This window comes from Heterocephalus glaber, unplaced genomic scaffold (genome assembly GCF_053883595.1).
Source record: "Heterocephalus glaber isolate CG9 unplaced genomic scaffold, H.glaber_assembly_v1.0 deba00001600, whole genome shotgun sequence".
In the NCBI taxonomy this organism is placed as follows: Eukaryota; Metazoa; Chordata; class Mammalia; order Rodentia; family Bathyergidae; genus Heterocephalus; species Heterocephalus glaber.
Window position 1 is genome coordinate 44,443,713 of NW_028258372.1, and position 20,679 is coordinate 44,464,391.

The following is a 20,679-nucleotide window of genomic DNA, read 5'->3' on the forward strand; positions in this document are numbered from 1 at the left end:
TAGAATGTAAGACTTTCCCACCCACCTCTCCCTCTCTTTCCATTTTCCTCCCCATCCTGGCTCTGAGTTTACTTCCACTTTTCTGTTTCCTTAGCTACAGGAAACATTCACAAGCTACCACATAGACTATTTCCTGTAATTCAAACACAGTACTTAGATATACCGATAAAATTCAGTTTGGGTCAGTGTGGCCAAGGGGCGTTTCCAACAAACCCTATCCCACGATCACATTTTGGAACATGTCGAGAAATGGAAAATATTATTACTTGCATAATGGAGAGAGACTGCTTCAACACAAATATTATAACAACAGGAAAGACTGTCGTGCATTTTAGCTGTTTGTGTAAATATTTTGTGGACTTTTAAGGAGTTATATTATGTATTTTTCAATTCTGCTTTCCTCACAACTCCCAACATGGTGCTCTTCGGCCAGTCTTCATTTTGCAACAGGATAGCCCAACCTTACACTCCTAGGTGAGAGAGCGGAGCTCCAAAAGCGAGTGGAAACATGCAGAGCCGTTCGAGATTGATGCTCAGAACTGGCACTTAGACTACACTCCATCAGCCAAAGCAAGTTACAAAACCAGGTCCAAATTCAAGGGCTAAGGAGATCAATTCCGGCTCTCAACAGAAGGAGCAACAAAGTCATGTTGCAGTGGATTGAAGGACCATGGTCACTTTCACAATCCATCTAGCACAGAAATCCAGTTTTACTATGAAGAAAGAAATAGAGAAAGAGGTAAAAGAAACTACTGAAAATGATATAAAAGATTGCAGTGAGGGTGGCACAACTATAAATTTACTAAAAATCATTGAACTGTAATCTTGCAATGGCTGAAATTTATGATATGTAAATTGTCCCTCAGTAAAGCTATTGGGGGAACAAAACATGATAACAATATTTTTATGTGCTAGAGATCATTCTACTTACTTGTCCAAATCTTCATTTAAACTCAGGTATTCTAGCATGACAACAATCTTGCCGTTAATATGTGTATATCATGCCTAAAGTACTAACTTCTCAGCATCAGGGAACCTAAGAACTACAATGAGCTCTGACATACGACTTCGTCCATTGCTCCTCTGAGCTAAATGTGTTGGCTATCTACAGCAGGTGTCTAAATCCTCTTCTGAGGCTGAAAGATAGAAACAGCTCTACAGGAAATTGAGCCAGGTAAAAATACACTTCATCTTCTCAGGCTTTGGGCATTTGGGGGATTCAGAGTGATTAGTGCTGGAAAGGACTTGAACCACTGCTCTTGCCAGAGCCAGGAATTGAAAATGAAAGCAACTCATTGAAAATGATTCTCAGTAGCCAGGGTACCTCATGTGATCTGATTCTGGTATTAACAGTATTAGCATTTTCCTCCATTTTCTCACCCAGTGTCCAGATCTAAATGTCCTTTTTCAGGCTCACAGTGGTCGCATGCAAATTAAAATTCCGAAGACTCCAGGAAGGAGCCTGGTTTTAAAAGACGGATATGTACAACGCGACTCTTCCCTTGGGAGTGTTAGGGGCCGGAGGATGAGCACATGGAAAGGGGCCTGGTTCTCTCCTGCAATTTGGACTTGTTTACAGTGGGAGAAATAGAGCAAAATCAGAGGAGATGCATCCAAGCTCTCCATAAACCGAGCTTTGAAGAGCAAATTGAGCAGCTTTCATCCATCACACACAGACCACATCAAAAGCTGCCTGAGGAGAATCACTCCCGGATGTCAGGCAGGGTCAGGCAAACGCTATCAAATGCTCTTTCAAGATATTATGAACCAGAATCAGAGGGAGAAAAGGCATAAGGAGTGGCAAAAATAAGATAGCCAGAGAAGAGGGGCAAATTAGGCAGAGAATGAGATGTGAGCCAGAGCAGAGGTGGGAGGAAGAGAAGACAGAAGGCCAGAGTGAATAGATAGCAGGAAACAGCAACAGACAGAAGCAGAAGGGATGGGGGAGCAAAGTAAAACCAAAAGAAGTCAGCAGCAGAAGAGGCGCAGAAAGGAAAGGTCAGAAGCGCGGTGCAGGGAAACAGCTTTTCTGGGGGGAGGAGGGTGTGGTGGTCACCGTCGAACTGAGGACCCAGAGTGCACAGGAAGCTTTTCTGGAAGTTAGCTGGAAGAGGGGCCTCAGCACACCTCCATACTGGGGTGGAGAACAAAGAAAAACTCCAGTCATGTCCCCAGGGCATCTCTACCGCCTGTGAAGGGCTGTTTTATCGGCAGGCTTGCTCACCGTGCCCTGAAACTCACAGGCAACACAGACATAGAAGCCGGCCTGGTGTCCATCCAAGCCCCCACCGGGGTGATTTCATCCCCCATTCCACCCAAGCCCGGGCAGTACAGTAGCAACACAAGCTATAAATCCGGCTTCTCCATAGATCAAGTTCGATTTTCCAACTAATTAGAGGAAAACATACTCACTGGTGGGTCAAACAGCAAATTTCCTTGTCTCTGTAAGGGACCTGCTGGCTCTGTCTAACCACAAGGTGAGGGTGGCGGGGTGCTGGGGTGCTCCACGAGCAGGCTGGGAGGCCAGGGTTGGCGGGAGGTCACCAGGCATGTGCACACTGGAGGATAGGAAGAGTGGGAGGCGGAGGAGCTTTCTCCAAAGCAAACTTTGCTTGTGCTAAGTGTTTGTCCTATGGAGAGAGACCAGAGATGACAATCAGGGAGAGACAAGGTCGTAGAGCCAGCCTGACTACTGGCACACTTGACTGGCTGGAGCAGTTTAATAGTGGTCCCCAGTACTTACCTGAGGGTGTAGATAGGAGCTGAGAGAATGCTAACAATAGCTACAGTGTACTGAGCCGATCTTTTTCCGTGCATCCTTCTATTTAGTCCTCATCAGGAAGACGTTTTTCTCCTTCCTCCCATTTTACTACTGAGGAAACAGAGGCTCCAAGAGGTTAAGTGACCAGCCCAAAGTCACAGGGCAAGCAGGTGGCTGAGCAGAACCCAGAAGCGACCCGGCGTGCTCTCAGACATCCTGCGTCCCTCGTGGCTCAGCAGCCCGGGCGAGTGACGGGTGCCACAGCCCTGGCCACCTGCAGCAGGGTGCCGGATGGTGGGGAAGCGAGGGTCTGAACACAGGGACGCACAGCAGCTCAGTGCCGAGGGGAAGGCAGTGGGTATTCGAGTAGCAGACTAACAGTGCGTGTCACAACGATGAGGCCAGCTCACCATGTGCAATATTTTTGAGCTGTGAGACGGACGGAACTGTCATTTGCCAAGGCAGAAGGGAGTGTTATGGGCAGCAACAAGTTTAGGGAGTTCTCCAACTGTCCTATGTCCTTCCATGAAAGCCAAAGACCAGAAAATTGTCTACAATTACTGAGCCACCAGCACTTATTCCAGCATCTCTGGCACGGGCCCACGTGGCAAATGACCTCGCAGCCTTGCGAGTGAGCCTGGGCCCTCCCAGCCCATCTGCAGCAGGGCGTCACAGCACAGCCTGCTGTCAGGCCTGGGTCCAGATCTTATCTCTCCCACTTACTATCTGCTAACTTGGGACACTTCACGAAACTTATCTGAGCCACAGTTTCTTCATCTGTAAACTGAAGGATGTAAAAATACCTTAATACCAGGTGACACTAGGACAAAATTAAAAGAAGACTGTGTAACAGCTAGAACAATGTCTAGCATAGAATGAGCACTCTTTTAAAAAAAAAAAATCTAGTATTATTATATTTTTCTACCCCTTCACCTTATTGGAAGCCCCAAAGAGGAAAAGGCAAACCAAGTGAAATTGCTTACATGAAAGCCTGGCTATTCCACCGAAGGCAATAATTACCAAGCTGCTGCAGAGTCCCAAGAACGGAATACACATTTGGAACAAGCTCGTTAAAAATTGCTTACTCATACAGTGACTATTGTTACAGCCTGACAAATGGAAGACACGGTCCCGATAAATAAGTAGCTGGCGGTAAACGAGCCAGCTACACGGAAGCCTCTTTGTTCCTCTCTCCCCATCCTTCAGCTGTCCCTTAAGCTTTTATGGGGTTACAATGACAGCTTCGGTTGGTTTCTGTGCCTGTTTACTCTGAGGGTTCCCCAACTCCACACACAGGGACAAGGCTCCAGGCTCCTCTGCTAGCTCTCCAGGGCCCCAGTAAGCCTGGTGTCCAGCAATCCTCCCAGGGCATCAGCTCCAGGCTTCCTCCCTCCACAGCCTCTGCAGGCCGGGCACCCTCAGCGCCTGCCTCACTAGCCCATCCAGGAAGATCGCTGTCCTGGCCAGGCTGTGCCCTGCTCCCCAGCCCAGCCCCAGCAAATCACCTTCCTGGTAGTAGAATGAGTTTGGGATATGAAGTCAGGCAACTGCAGTAGTAATGCTGCTTGGACATTTACTAGCTGACCGTTACCACCTGACTTCCCAGAGTCACTGCCTAAAGTGGGCACCAGGTGCCTCCCTCGTGAAGTTCCCCTGATGCTCGTGCGTGCTCATAGCGAGGGCCGGCCTGCAGGTGCACCAGGCGAAGGCAGTGGCTAAGCACCCCCATCTGAGCTCTGCCCTGGAGCCTTGGGGTGGGGTGGCAGTGGGAAGGAGGGTGCTTAGCAGGGTCTACCCTCCGAGTCTTGAGCCGCAATGCAGTAGGAACCGGCGAGACTTCAAAACGCTTCCAGACATTTCTCCCGGCAGCTGAGACGTGAGGAAACGGAGTGAAGAGAGTGGGTGCTGTGCTCCTTCCACTCACCCCACCCTGCCCTGCCCCCCCAGCGGCAGAGAGGAAGCAGCTCAGTGCTTTTCCACCGCCTGGAGCCACCCAGCCTGTGCTAGCATTTACCAGAAACCAGGGCAGATCTTACGGATTCTTACAGAATGAGTGTGTTGTCTCTGAGCACGCACACCTTTCCACCCAAGCCCGCCTACTTCACTCCTGTCTTTTGGGGAAGTTAAATCAAAAACATTGCATCACTTAGTGACACCAACAAATAGTCAGTTTGGGCTTTGAAGGCTTTTTGTCTATTTTGTAAAAAGGGGGCCAAGCACTAGGTAATAGATTCAGGGAGCCAAATCCTTCCAAAGCAAAGTTTCCTTAAGAAGCAGCTTTCCAAGAGTTCAGGGCCCATTGTGCCTGGAGACAGGAAATGGCTGCCTTGAAATTCAAATATGCAAAACTTGGACTTTTAGGCATCAACTCTCTTATTCTAGAAATGCCGATCAAATGCCCACTATGTGCAAAATAAACCAAATGAAAAGATGTACTAGGCACCAAGATACCAAGATGAGAAGCCTCAAGCAGCAGAGGCAAACTATCTAACCTAAAATCCTCCTGGGGACCCTTCCTGGCCACCTCTTCATATTTAACAATAGGCCGTGTGTTTAATTAAAGCCTTATTCCATCTACATTGCAGCAAACCATCACCTTGACCAGAAGATAATGGTCAGTTCCTCTGGCTTAACTGTATGCTCCTTGGAGGGATAAGAATGGGGGTTCCTAATCCTTATTTTCCTCCAGCGGCCCGCTCAGGGCCTGCCTACCTGTAGGCTGCACTCTGCAGCAGGTCAGCGAACCCAGCTCCTGTGACACTCAACTGTGAGCCAACCCGTTTAAGCTTAAGTCTCCTCCTCTATAAAATGGAGACATTTCTGGTTTTTCAGAGTTTGAAAGGCAGCACAGAGCGAGGATCTGTAAAGAGCCAGGGTGGTGATGTGAGCAGTCACATAGCAGGACACCCGTGTACCATGGGAGCTTGTGTGGTTGTCTTGGTCACTTTCTCAGTGCTGGGACAAAATACCCAACACTCACAACTTAAAGGAGGAGAGGGTTCTTTTGCCCCACAGCTTTTAGAGGATTCTGTCCCCAGCAGCTGCTCCAAGGCAGAAATAGCACGGCGCAAGGGCCTAGGTGGAAGAAAGCTGCTTACATCATGGTGGCCTGGAAACAGAGACAGAAGGGAGGAGACAGGGAAGAAGGTGCTCCCTGCCAGGCACAGCCCAGTGACCCACTTCTAAGCAGGCCTCAGCTCCTAACAACAAGTCAGCCATGGCACCCCATGATCCAGTCACTTTCCACACGCATGAGAACTTGGGGACGTTTTAGATCTAAACCATAACAGTTATTAAGAGCAGAGTCATCACCCCGCAGCCCTGCAAGGGCACCCAGTGACATCCGAGTGAAGACGGGGTAATGGAATATGCACAGTCAGACTTCACAGCTGAAAGAAGAAAAAAAGCTCAAGTAAATTTTCTCCCCATCTTGAAAACATAATACGCTCCAAGTCTGAGACCTTTTCCCTCCCGTCTGCTGCCCGAAACTCATTTCTCCGACTGAGATCTAAGCCACCATAAATCCCATCAGGGGTCAAAATGGCTGACATGATTTTAACTACAAGGGAGCCCAGCATAAATGGTGTCATTATTGTCCTCCAGGGCTGCTCTCTGCCTTTTCTAGGGGACAAAAGAAAAAGTCATATTTTTCAGCCTAGAAATATACAATATTTTAGAACTTTAGAGGGACAGACTCAAGAACTCAAAAGCACAAAAATTGTTAAAGGAAGGTATGACCGGCATAAAAGGGAACAACCTTTCTTTATCTCCTTACTGCTATCCCTCCTAGAAACCTAGAGACACTATTTCTAAATAAAGTCAGCCCTGCCTCAGTCTACCTTGACTCTCAGTCCTCTCTGCTCTGTAAACAGATCTCTCCTAGAGACCCACGACCCAGAGTTACAGCAGACCTCACAGGTGAGAATCCCTCACCATAGTCACCAGCCTCGAGCTGAGGGGTCTCGGCCACCTGAGCTTTCGATCAACTGACCAGCAATTCCAGCATTCCTTTAGTCCCCTCGGGTTCAGAAAATCACTAGAATGACTCAGAAAACTGAAAGTTCTGTGCTTATGATTAAAGCTGTATCATAAGGAGTAACTCAGGGTCACCTAGTTGAAAAGACTCACTGGGCAAGGTCAGGAAGAGACCTTGAGACAGAGCTGCTCCCACGCTCCCCAGAGTATTGATGTGCTCAGCAACCCAGAACTCCTTTGAGCTTTGAGGTCCAGGGTGTTCGCTGGGCTTACTGTGTAGGGATCTCTGATTGAGTTACTGGCCATATCATTAACATTTTAACATATTCAAGCCTTCCATGCTGAATATCCAATTCCTTTCTGGTGCCATGGCGCCTTTCAGTCAGCCACTTCCATGTATCTGTCATCTATCTGTCTATCTATCTATCCATCCATCTATGCTACTTCTCAGTCTCTATTCTACCCACAGATATCTGGCTTCTGTCCTTAACACTCTACTGACTGGGTTGTCTGCAGCAAGGAAGAGACCAAAATAGAGAGACAAAAGAGAGGGACAAAGTGAATGTGCAGGGAAGAGAGAGGGCAAATTGATCCAGCCAGGCTGCTGAGGAGCTGGGAAAGAAAAGTTTCAGAGGGTAAGTGGAGGCATAAACACAGACAGCTTAGGTTCCTCATCCACTATATTGAAGAGGAGGGAAGCCCAGCGGCCCTGGAGGTCTTTGTAGGTTTTGTTAGCAGTGAGCTAAGAGGAGATGTTCCCATCTTTGGTTCCTACTTTGTGAAGAAAAAAGCAATATCAAATGTTTACCTTGTCAAGGTCAGGTATCAGAGAAGAGAGTAATGATGAAGGCATGAACAAGCTAGTCTACAGAACAGGAGAAGAACTAACAACCCACCAACCCACAGTCCAGGGCAGCAGCGGACGGCAGCAGAGCCTGGGAACCAGGCAGCTATAAGGAAATTAATCTACAGATCTAGGCTGCTCTGTGACACACAGCAACCCTGGCAGGGAAAGCCAATAGGTAAACAGCTCTGGGGCTGAGTTTGCCAGCCACATGTGACAGAACACCAAGGAGCAGCACTCAGCAAGACAGAGGCTGAAGCAGAATGAAGCAGGAGAGGACTCAAGAGATGAAGGGCCTTGAGTCCTGAGTTCCAAAATAGAAATTATGTCCATCATTGAGTAAAAGAAGTAGAAAGATGGGGGGTGGCAGGAGAGACTGGATGGGACTCGGGAGGTGCCAGGCTCCAGGGCAGACCACGGACATGTGGGTCCAGGGCAGTGGGTGTGAAGGTGAGGAGTCGGAGGAGGCAGGAGGAGGAAGTCTGGGTGCTGCGGGGCGTCCTGTGAGCACCGACAGGCTCAGCAGGAGGAAGGACCGGGTAGGAATTGCGAGATGAAGCCGAGGAGATCACAAATCAGGGGCCTGTGGGCCGAGTCAGCCCAACTGCTAGGTTTTATTTGGTTACCACAGTGATTTTGGCTTCTTTATTTTAGGATTGATTCCTAGGTACCATTTAAAAATCAGGAAAATTCATATAAAAATGTGGATTCTTTGGAAGGCTGCTCTTAAAATCCATGAAGGTCTAGAAACAGTGAGCCCCTCTCCCGTCGTCTGAGACCCCAGCTCCCCACTGCCCCTCCAGGGTTTCTTCACTCGTGTGAGTGCCTGGGAAGCGAACCAGACTGAATCTCTACGCTGCATCCTCCCCTCTGTCCACAGATCACAGAGCCTCAGTAGGAGGAGGAAACTGTACATCCATTATCCTTTTTATACCATCCCTCCAGTAACAAATTATGTTGCTTTAGGGCCACACAAGGCCCTGGCAACCAAGAAAGAGGAGTAGAAAGGAAAGATGCCAAAAACATGCTGATCCGTTTCTACATTTCCAAAGCGCTGGGCTCAAGATTCTGGAGCACGAAGAAACTGGTGCCGCGTCTCCTGCCTCGCCCCATGGACTCCCATCCCTGTCGCACCAAAAGCTCAGCCACATACTTCTGCCAGCAGAGCACGCGCAGAGGGGACTTGGGTGAGCAACCAGAAGACGCTGACCACCCCATCCGGGACCATTTTCAAGTGCATCGTGTTCCAGGCTCTGAGAAGCCAGAACTCTAGGGCAGAGCCAATCAGTAGAGGAAAGGCTGCACACTGTAAACCGGATCTCAGACAACAAAGACTCAGCTTCCTTCGTCCAGGAGCACTGTCAGTCAAAGTGTCACCGTCTCTCTGGTGCAGCTGCTCTCTTTTTACACCGAGCTCCCTGCCCTCCCCTCCTGGACTCCACACAGCTTCCTCCTGGAGCGTTTTGGGAGGTTTCAAGACCTTGTGGCCCTGTGGACTTCGCTGTAGACCTTGGCCCCTAATGGGGCGATTGGGATCAGTGGTACAAACTCCAGAATTAACATGGAGATAACACAGTGTGTCAGTCCCTTGTTCTACAGAACGGTACCCCATTCCACTCTCAGTACTTCAGACTCAATCTTAAACAAACGCAAAGGGGTCTGGCATCTTGCCATGGCTTCCCATTCCGACTTCCAGCTATAGATTTTCTTCCTCTTTTGCCTTTTTTTCTGTTCTCTGTCAAGAAGGAGCAATAAAAGGAATTGGAGAACTCACAGTTTCTCACCTTGTCTCACTTCAGCCTAAACAAGAAGATGTCTTATTAAAAAAAAGAAAAAGAGGGTGGGGGAGAAAGGTGATATTTAATTTTATTGGGGAGAATGAATCATTGCTGGAGAGTGCCCGCGGCTAAATGAGACTATCAGACCCAGAGCAGAGCAGTGAACTGTGTGCGCAAATATGAAGTAATATCTTTCTACTCAGAAGGAAGCTGAAACTCAATTTCAGAAGCTTCAGGCAGGCAGCTCTGGGTTTGGAGGAATCACAACCACCTTCTTAGAACCATTTACTGTGGCTTCCTCTCTGCAGTGAAAGCTTAAAATGCAAATGAAATGGGGCCATTTAAAGAAAAATATCCCTGCTAAATGTGCTCTGGGAAAGAGGGGAAAAAAGCCTATCGCTCAGAAGGCCGTCTTAAAGTCAATGAAACTCCACGGCGCTGGCCGATGCTTCATTCTGAAGGATAATGCATGCTGTGCTTCTCCCTCAAGAGTTTAGAAGTATTTAAAGAAAAGGGTAAAATCACCCTGTTTAGGAGATTAATTTCTCTTCTGAAAAAACCCGTTTTTGCTCCCAATTCTTGTTTGATGGAGAGTAAAACCAGAGCTTATTCCAGATGTTTGCTGCCAAAGCCCACCAAGGGTTTGTATGTGAGGGGATGGGGAGAGGGCAAGAACAAAAACCCAAAGAGGCCGAGTCCTGCCCTGACTCCCCAGGCAAATCCAGGCTCAGAGGGTGCTGGAAGCCATGATGAAAGCATTTCTTCAGGGACACAGCTCCCACGGGCATGACCAAGGCACTTTACAGAATCTCTTCCCTTCATAATCAGCCTTCTTCACAACATATGCTCAGGAGGTCCTGAAACTCTACCCATTTTACAGATGAGGATTAATATCAGGGAGATCAAACAACGTATTTCAGCTTGTGTAGCTGGAAAGTGGCCACCCGGACTCTTTCGTCAGCCCCAGGGCCCAAAGTTACACAAAGCTGCATGACACCGTGACATTCTCCCAGAGACATTCATTGGAGTCCATTCAGTAAGCCTCACCAAATTGTAGCATAATTTGGTAAATGATGTCTTGCTCTGAAATTTCTGTCTCTGAAATGTAGAGCCCTTTGCCAAATGACTGCATTGATAACACAGGTAGTCAGTATCTGGTGAGCACACATAATAACCCTGGGGCAGAGGGACAAAGGACAAAGGCAGTCAACGGAAGAGTGCATGGCACTCTGTACCCGTCCTGTGCTGAGGATGTCATCGGAAGCTTTTCTCTATTAAGCCACTCAGCTCACACCTACATGGATTTGGAACCTACATTTGTCTTGGTGCAACTCTAGTGCGTTCTCCCACTTTCTGATAAGAGAGATACTGAAGTCAGATTGTCCACATCACCACCTCTTCTAATTCTTAAGTGAAACTGCAGGCTGAATCTGACAATATGCAGAGCAATGAGAGCTCTCCGACACTGCTGACACAATTGAAGTTGATACAGTCATTGGAAAAACAGTTTGGCATCATCTTGAAAATTTGGAGATGGTGTGCATCCTGCTATCCAGAAGTTTCAATCTCAGGTTCATTCCCTAGAGAAATTCCTGTGTATGAGTGCCAGAATTCAGGTGCATCAATGTCTCTAGCAGCAGTGTCTATAAAAACTAAAAGCTGGGCCCAGGGATTTAGCTCAGTGGTTTCCCCGCCTGCTGCCCAAGTGCAAGGACCTGAGTTTGATCCCCGGTACCAAAAAAAAAACCAAACAAATTAAAACTAAAAGCTGGAACTAGCCCAAATGTCCATCAACAGTAGAAGTGATAAATAAGTTGTGGCATAGACACACACAAGGGCACATTCTGATCTACTGAAAAGGAATTAATTACGGTTGTATGCATGTGTCAACATGAATTTTATAAACACAGTGAGATAAAGAATAAAGGAAAAATATATATACATATTGTTCAAAACTTTAAAAAGTAAATTATGTTGCTTAGGGCATGTAATTGGGAGTAAGCCTATTTTTCATGAAGCAAGCAGTGGGTCATCAGAAAGGTCTAGAAAATGGTCATTATGGGGAGGCGAGGGTGTTGAGGCTGGGAGAAGGCACAGGGCAGGATGGGCAGTGTTGGGATTCTGCAGGGTCCCAGTACGGAAGCTGGACAGGGACACAAAGGGTAGCAATTCTTACTGTGTATGAAGCAGAATGCACAAAAATGCATGCTTGCCAGAAAACACGGTCTTTTGTAGGTGTGACATATATAATATAATTTTGTGTTTGTCAAAATCATGCAGGAAGGCAGCCGACTCGCTCTGGGGCACAGAGTGAGTCTGCTTTCCTGTGGAGCTGCAGGACTACCGAAGCGACTAGAACCAACCCCGTCTCAGGCTGAAATTCCAAGCCACCAAGAGACTGCCCTGCTTCTGCATAGACACCCACAGCTACAGGACACTCAGTACCTCTCACGGAAGCCCATTTCTGCTTCTATTTTCGGGGTTCATTCTATGTGCAATGGAGCCTTGGTTTGGTTTTTGACTGTGGTAAAAATGTACGTTCCGCTTACCTTTTCAGCCAGTTTTAGGCGTACGGTTCAGCACTGTACGGCCAGCTGCACCATTCGTCCCAGGATTTTTTGATCTTTCCAAACTGAGCCCGTCCCATTGAGCAGCAGCTCCTCTTATCCCCTCCCCGGTCCCTGGCACCGACTTGATTTGCTGTCTCTATGAATATGACAACTCCGCCACCCAACCGCAGTGGAATTTGGCTGGCTTACTTTATTATGTGTAACATCTTTGAGGTTCGTCCATGTGGCAACATGTATCAGAATTTCCCTTCTTTCACTGTACGTATCTCCTACACTTTGTTTCCCCTTTCATCTATTGATGACCCCTTGGCTGGCTTTTCATTTTTGGCTAGTATGAGTAATGCTGTTATGAACATGAGTACAGTGTAAACCCATTTTAATTTTCTTGACTATTGTCAGTTTTTCTTTGTACTCAGCTAAAATTTGTTCCCTTATAACTTCTGCCAGGTAGTCTTCATCCTGCTCCCTTCAGTCTTTCCAAAGTAAACTCTGTCTCTTCCTCACAAGGAAACCTTTCAGTCGTGTCCTCTGTCGTCCAGCCACACCGAGTCTTTTATTCTTTCAATCACTTCTCATGTGACACACCAAGCCCCTCATCACCCTTGCGTCTTACCTTCTTCTCTGGATGTATCTTAGATTCCGTTAACTTTTGTGGAAACCACAAACTGTAGTTTCACCTTCTGTTATGGTCCAATAAAAAGCCCTTTCCTCTTGGTATTAGCTTTGGCAAACCAGGTCTCCTCCATTCTGTGGTTGTGGGATTGATTTTATTTTTAACTTCATTGCAGTATTACCATTTCTAGGTGTTCAATCCCATATTCTTGACTAACTTTCAGTCTATAGAGATCACTTTTAATATAATCCCATATGACTCTCCCACACAAAAATACTAGAAAATCATATTACTATGTTCTTTCAAATTATAGATTTATATATTGAACAGGACCTGGTTAAAACAGAGGATTACTTTCCCCAAGCTCTCCTTCCAGGTTCTCATTTAGCAACTAACTGCAACACTGCCTAACACAAGGCTTTCCGGGCTTGGGAACTTCAGTGATCTATCTGAGATAAGTCAGTTCCTGCAGCAGCAACCATGCACCCTCACAGGCAGCTTCTCAAGTTCCTCTTTCCCTCTTTTGAAAAATTAGACTGTTTTTTGATTTCCAGTGTTCCAGGAAGTTCTTTTTTGTGATTATCAAAAATGAGTTTGAGACTTCATCTGTAAATGTCTTTGATACGTGAGGATGCAACCAATTGGCGGAAAGACTGAGCTCATTCAAAATGTTAAAACCTCCCAACCGCCCTCAACACTTCGTTATTTGATTTCCCTAGTCTTGATTGAATCTGAACTTAAACTTTCACTGGGCTTCTACCTTCTCTGGCTCATCCATTTGCATTTCAATTTTCTTAAGCAGTTCACCCACCCATTCTTGGTAAATTTCAGGGTTCTGCTTGCACTTTTAAATGTTTTGGGGGGTGGGGAGAAGATGATTTGTGGTCCCCAGTAGATAAGAAGGAAAGATAGATATCAGGGTACCAAGACTGATGCCAGGCTTTGATTGGCCCTTCCTTTACTTAATGGAGGTCTCCTCACATCATCTGTGGAACTACTGTTGAATCAGCTTTAAGGGAACAAAAGCAACTGTCACACCAAAGAGAAACCTGTGAATCGCCCTACTCATTGCCATTTCCTTGACCTTGGAAATATCAGGCCTCAGGATTTCCATAATTCAAGTAATGAGCTGCCTCGATTTCTATTTATTTTTATTTTTTAATAAAAATGTATGACTTTATTATCATCCACTAAACACACATATACAAAAATTAAAACTGTTCAAAGAAAAGCAATGCAAGGGAAAAAACTATAAAAATATTCGAATATAATAGAACTCAACCAAAGCAAAACTGAAAAGTACTTAAACATTTTTCCATATAATTTAAAAAAAGATCCCAAGTGTTAACAAGCTATCAAAGGATGTGATTGTTTTAGAAAGATTTTCAAAACTAATACTGAACAAATAGTGGTCTGGAAAAAAATTCCAATTAACTAGTAGACTGCACATAGGCCAAATTTTTTAAATTTAAATTTCAATACAGTCATGTGACACGTGATGGAAATAGGATCTGAGAAATATGTTATTAGGCAATTTCATCCGTGTGTATCACAAAGTACCACACAGAGTGCCAACTTCTAAGTGCAAACTGAGAAGGGATATGTCAATCATCTATGATGGCCCCTTGATATTATCCAAATACGCAGTTAAACACGAGACACATGAGGCTACCACTGGCATAGCAGCACACTGTTTTACAGTAAACTCTTTTATACAAGTAGGATTATGCTCTAAAGGATGAAAAGCACAGCATGTTATGATAAGTACCTAAAACAGCAACAGTCATTTATCACACTATCGAGCACTGTGTACTGTACAGAGTTGTATGTGCTTCTTCTGGAAACACACCCTTCTCTCCTTTGATCTCAGTGACTCTTCCTTCCCAACCCACTGATGGCTCCAGCCTAGTATCTACCTACATCTCTTCCTGTAGTTTTAAACACAATCTATATATGGACTCTTTCCAGATTCCAGCCTGTAACTCTGATCTCTCCCCTTCCCCTCCTGCCACCCTTACCTCTTTGAACCTTTTCTTCTTATTTCAAATTATCAATTATTCATTTTAATCATTTTAATCCTTAATTACACTTTCAGTTTCTCACACTAGAGAAACTATTTGGTATTTACACATGTGTGTCCTATTTATTTCACTTAAGAGGATGGCCTCAATATGCATCCATTAAGCTATAAATGTCTCTACTTTCTCATTCTTTATGGCTGAGCAGTACTCTAGTTTATAAAAAGAAAATAAAAATTAAAAAAAAAATACATCTTCTTTATCCAGTTTCCAGTTGATGGACACCTGGGCTGTTTCCAAGCTTTAGCTATTACAAACTGTGCCACTATAAACATGGGTGCACATATATCACTGTGGTATGATTCTTTTAATTCTTTGGGGGAGATTCCCAGTAGGGGAATAGCTGGGTCAAATGGGACCTCTAGCCCTAGTTCTTTGCCATATCTCCATACTGATTTCCACAGTGGTTGCACCAGTCTGCACTCCCACCAACAATGGAGAAGGGTTCCTTTCTCCCCACACCCCCGCCAGCACTTATTATTGGATGATTTAATAGCAGCAATTGTTTCTGGGGTGATGTGGAATCTCAGTGTTGTTTTCATCTGCATCTCTCGAATGACCAGTGATGTTGAACATTTTTTCATATATTTATTTTCTGCTTTTACTTCTTTGTCTGAGAAATGTCTGTTCATTTCAGATGCCCATTTTTGAATTGGGTCTTTGAATTTGGGGGGGTCTGATTTTTTCACTTCTTTATATATTCTAGATAGTAGTCCTTTGTCTGAGGTACAGATGCTGAAAATTTTTTCCCACATTGTAGGTTGTCTCTTAGCTCTGATGGTGGTTTCTCTTGCAGTGCAGAAGTTTTTAATAAGCTGAGATCCCAGTTGTTGATTCATTGTGCTAGTTCCTGTGCTATTGAGGTTTTGTTCATGAAGTCTTTTCCTATGCCAGTGGCTTCAAGAGTTCTACCTAACTTATCTTCCAGCAAGTTTAGTGTTTCTGTCTTAATATTTAGATCTTTAATCCACTTTGATCTTAGTCTAGTGCATGGTGATAGGTATGGGTCTAGTTTCAGTCTTTGGCAGGTTGAGATCCAGTTTTTCTGACACCATTTATTAAATAGGTTATCTTTCCTCCAGTGAGGGTGGTTGGCTCCTTTGTCAAAGATGAGGTGGCTGAGCATGTCTGGAGTTGTGTCTGCATCTTCTAATCTATTCCACTGATCCTCGGGTCTGTTTCTTTGCCAGTACCATGCTGGTTTTAATCACAGTAGCTTTGTAGTATAGTTTCAAGTTGAGGATTGTAATACCCCCTGCCATGTCTCTGTTGCCTAGAATTGCTTTTGCTATTCTAGGTCTCTTCTTGTTCCAAATGAATCTATGGATTGTTTCTCTAGTTCTGTGAAGTGTATTGTTGGAATTTCAATCAGCATTGCATTAAATCTATATAATAGTTTTGGAAGTATGGCCATTTTCACTATATTGGGTCTTCCTACCCAGGAACAAGGGATGTCTTTCCATTTTCTTATATCATCCTTGATCTCCTTTTTCAGAGTGCGGTAGTTTTCACTGTAGAGGTCTTTTGCCCCCTTTGGTAGATTGAGTCCTAAATATTTCATTTTGGGGGATACTATTGTAAAAGGAATTGTTTCCCTAATTTCTCTCTCAGTGAGTCTGCTATTTGTGTATAAGAAGGCTATTGTTTTTGAGTGTTAACCTTATATCCATCCACTCTACTGAATCTGTCAATTAAGTCTAGAAGTCTTTTGGCAGAGTATTTTGGGTCTTCTATGTAAAGTATCATATCATCAGCTAATAATGACAATTTAACTTCTTCCTTTCCTATCTTTATTCCTTTTATTTCTTTCTCTTTTCTAATAGCTGGAGTTAATGTTTCCAGAACTATATTAAACAGGAGTGGAGATTGGGGGCATCCTTATCTTGTTCCTGATTTTAGTATGAAAGTTTTCAGTTTTGTTTTGTTTTGTTTTGTTTTGTTTTGTTTGGTACCAGGGATTGAACTCAGGTCCTTGCGCTTGCACAGCAGGTGACGAAACCACTGAGCTAAATCCCTGGCCCCAAGTTTTCAGTTTTTGAGCATCTAGTACAATGTTGGCTGTTGGTTTTTCATAGATAGCTTTAATCAAGTTGAGATTCCAATTTTCTGTAGGGTTTTATCATGAATGGGTGTTGGATTTTGTTGAATGCCTTTTCTGCATCTATTGAGATGATCATGTGGTTTTTGTCCTTGAATCTGTTAATATAGTGTATTACATTTACTGATTTATGAATGTGGAATCATCCTTGCATCCCTGGGATAAATCCGACTTGGTAAGGGTGTGTGATCTTCTTGATGACACTCTGTATTCTGTTTGCCAGTATCTTGTTGAGGATTTTTGCATCTATGTTCATTAGGGAGATTGGCCTGTAGTTCTCTTTTTGAGTTGGGTCTTTCCCTGGTTTTGGAATCAAAGTAATACTTGCTTTCAGGAATGAATTTGGAAGGCTTGCTTCCCTTTCAATTTCCTTGATGAGTTTAAAGAGTCGTGGCGATAGTTCTTCTTTAAATGTCTTGTAGAATTCAGCAGTGAAGCCATCAGGACCTGAGCTTTTCTTTGTTGGTAAATTTTTTATTACATTTTCAATTTCATCATTGTAATTGGGGTGTTTAGAATTTCTGTATCTTCTTCATTTAACTTTGGCAATTCATATGTATCTAGGAATCTGTCCATTTCTTCTGTGTTTTCCATTTTATTAGAGTACAAGTTCTCGAAGTAGGTATTGATCATGCTCTGGATTTCTGCTGGGTCTGTTTTGAGTTCCCCTTTTTCATTCTTAATTACATGGATTTGAGCCTTTTCCTTCCTTTTTTTTGATACAGTTGAGTAAGGGTTTATCAGTTTTATTTATGCTTTCGAAAAACCAACTCTTTGATTCATTGATTTTTTTGTATTGTTCTATTGGGCCTCTTGAAGTTGTCACCTTCATTGTCTTTTTCTAGGATATTGCTTAGAATTGTTTGGAGTGCTGGTTTGGTGTTCATGAAATTTCTCAGGTGTTCTTTGTCATGGAAGTATCTAATTTCCCCATCGATTTTGAAAGATAATTTTGCAGGATACAACAGTCTAGGTTGGAAGTTATTTTCTTTTAGGGCTTGAAATACTTGACTCCAGGCTCTCCTTGATTTGAGGGTTTGTGTTGAGAAATCTGCCATGATTCTGATGGGCTTTCCTTTGTAGGTGATTTGTTTCTTTTCTCTAATTGCCTGTAGGATTTTGTTCTTCTATTGGGTTTCTGGGATCTTGACTATTATATGTCTAGGTGTAATTTTTTTTATTATGGCTAGTTGGAGTTCTATTTGACTCACTTATCTGTATGTCCAATTCTCCACCTCTGTCTGGGAAGTTTTCTACTATTACTTCTGTGAACAGATTTTTTATGTCAATTGTACTTTCTCTTGTTTTTTCATGGACTCCTATCAGTCTTATGTTATTCTTCTTTGCATCATCTAGCAGCTGCTGGATTGATTTCTCATGGTCCCTTACTATTTTTAAGAAATCTTTATTTTCATGGTCCTTAACCACAATCCTGTCTTCTATATCTGATAGTCTATCTTCAGATTCCCTTAATCTGTTCTGGATGCTTTCAATGGAGTTTTTAATCTCCTGAAGATCTGTTTGAATTTGTTTCATGGATTCCATTTCTTTCTTATGTTGGGTGATCATGGTTTCCATTTCTTTCTTATGCTGGACATTCATGGCTTCCAGCATGTTTCTGAGCTCATCTATTTTTTTATCTGTTTCTGTTCTAGAGCCTCTAATCATGTCTCTCACTCAGCTCACCATCTCTGTAGTTATCTGGGAGATTATTTCTGCTTTGAATTTTTCTACAGCCTCATTCGTTTTGTTACTTCCTGTGCTATCAGTTGAGGGTGTCCAGGTGGTTGATTATTAGACTTTTCCACCTCATTTCCGCCAGAATTTTACTTTTGTGGAGCGGAAGTCTGAGTTTATGGCTTGCTTAAATGTCTTCTCATTTTTGTTTTTTGGTACTGTACTTTGTTTAGTTCTTGGGTTGATACTTTAAAGTTACTTATTGTAAGTATCTTTGTTGATGTATTTAGAACCCTTATGGAATGATTGCTTCTCAGAGGTGTCTTCCAGGTTTAGCTGGTCTTTAGGTTTTGAGTATCTAATGACTCTGAGACTGTCTCATTTTCATTTTACCAGAAAGGACAATTGATTGGATCAATCACAACACCTTAGCCCAAGTGATACAATCAGCAACACCATAGCATCAAGTACCTCTTAGAAAATGAGAATTTGTGGTAGTTATTAATCTATCACCTTTAACTGTATGAATTAAATCAATATCAAGGACCAACCCAACATGTTTATAGTGAATAAACTCTTCAAGATAACAACTTTACCCTTAGGGATAGGGAGTTAAAAGGAATTAGGGAGGGAGGAATAGGTAGGTAGAGGGATAGGGGAAGGTTAGCAGTGAGGCCAGAGGACACAGGTGAGAGAAGGAAAGAGAAGAAAAGAAAAATAAAGAAAAAATACAAATTAGGGTCAGATCAGGAACACAAAGGGAGATGAAGAACAATGTGGGACAGCAAGAGAGCAAGGGAGAGAGACAGAGAGAGAGAGACAGAGAGAGAGAAACAAAAGAGAAAAAGGAAAAAGCGAAAGATAAAAGTTTTTAAAAAGCAGAAAAAGAAGAAAATAATTAAAAATAAGAGCAAAAAAAGAGAAATAGTGGTAATTTTGAAAATAACAAATAAAAGACAAAAATGAAGTGCCTCCTTCAGGGTATGTCTCTGCTGTAAAAATAGACAATGTGGGCAGCAATGTGCAATTGTAAGTCAATGAGTCTCAGTAAGCCAGCCACAGACCTGTGAGATTCAGGCAAATTTCTGGCTGCAAGGCCCAAGCTGAGCTCCCTGTCCTCCTGCAGGGTTGAACTCTGCAAGGTTCTACTGCAGGTTCCAGCTGCCCTTCCCCTGGAGATAGTCCAGGTTCCGATGGGAGGTGATGATCCCTCCAACTTACCAAGTAGAATGGTCTGGTGTGCCTTATTGCAGAGATTCTCTTCACTCTTCCAGTGGGCTTCAGTTTTCATCAGGGAGCCTGAGAGAGGTCCTCTTTCTGTTGTTCACTTCTGCAGCTCAGAACAATGGCCTTTAGGTCCACTGTGCCTCTGTAGGATGGAACCAGGTAGCTGCACAGCCAGGAGGCCAGAGGCGGGGTGGGGGGTGTTGTTGCAGGCGCCCATGCTGCTAAGCTGGTGGGCGTGCCTGGGGGGGGTCCTCACAGTCCTGCCTCAATTTTTAAACAGGGGAATGGCTGCTACCCTGGATAGGAAATTCTGTGCTGTGGCGAACTCTGTAGGATGCTTAGCATTCATAATTTCATGACATAGAATGCAGTTGTGCCTGTCAGTCATTGTCACTGTGAAAGTAAAGAACAGCCACACATATTTCCAAATGCCCTGGTTGAGACCCACTAGCAGATGATCGTGTCCCTTTCAGCCCTGAATTTTTGGATCTATAATTCTTTGCAGAAAGAAGCTTTGAAGTTTTCAATCACAAATAACTTTATGTTAAGTTTTAGTCAATAGCTTATTACAATATTGGAAGTCATTTCCCAGATGAAATAGAAGTAGTCTGTTCAAATTCAGGAGACATGCAACATTTTTATCCAATTTTTTTAAATTAGCAGGAGTAACTAACTGCAAATCTAGACAGTAAGAAAAATTGGTGCACAGTTAATCATTGAAGTCAGTCTCATGAAGAGCCTTGCTGAATTAAAAATCTTGACAAATCTTATCCCAGTATCACAGGAAAGAAAAACTAGCTGCCTTTTACCTTTGTTTTAAAAGAGTGAAAGGCCTGACAAGTTTCTCATTGTCTACTGTACCTTGAAATTCTCTCGCAGATCAAAAGAATTTCCCCAAATCCTGGAGAATTATCTTCCTGCTCAGACTGTATTTGTCTTCTCTCAGAGAAAACAATTTAGTCCCTCAAATTGTGCCTTGCAAGGAGGCTTCTATTTTATCCCTCCCTTCACAGTGCCACCCCCTCCCCACCCCAACACACACCAGCCTCTTCCTTCAC

General features: G+C 43.9%; 1 long non-coding RNA gene across 10 annotated transcripts in view; it reads right to left on the reverse strand.

The window, feature by feature from the left end:
- LOC101718406 (uncharacterized) overlaps nucleotides 1-20,679 on the reverse strand; it is a 51,558-nt gene that overhangs the window by 19,371 nt on the left and 11,508 nt on the right. For 6 of the 10 annotated variants that reach the window (XR_015444274.1, XR_015444275.1, XR_015444271.1 and 3 more), the window contains one exon: nucleotides 2,413-19,763. This is a non-coding gene — a long non-coding RNA (uncharacterized LOC101718406). Of the gene's footprint in view, nucleotides 1-2,412; nucleotides 19,764-20,482; nucleotides 20,672-20,679 lie in introns of those variants that run through there. The other 4 variants (XR_015444280.1, XR_015444277.1, XR_015444273.1 and 1 more) reach the window with 4 other exon arrangements.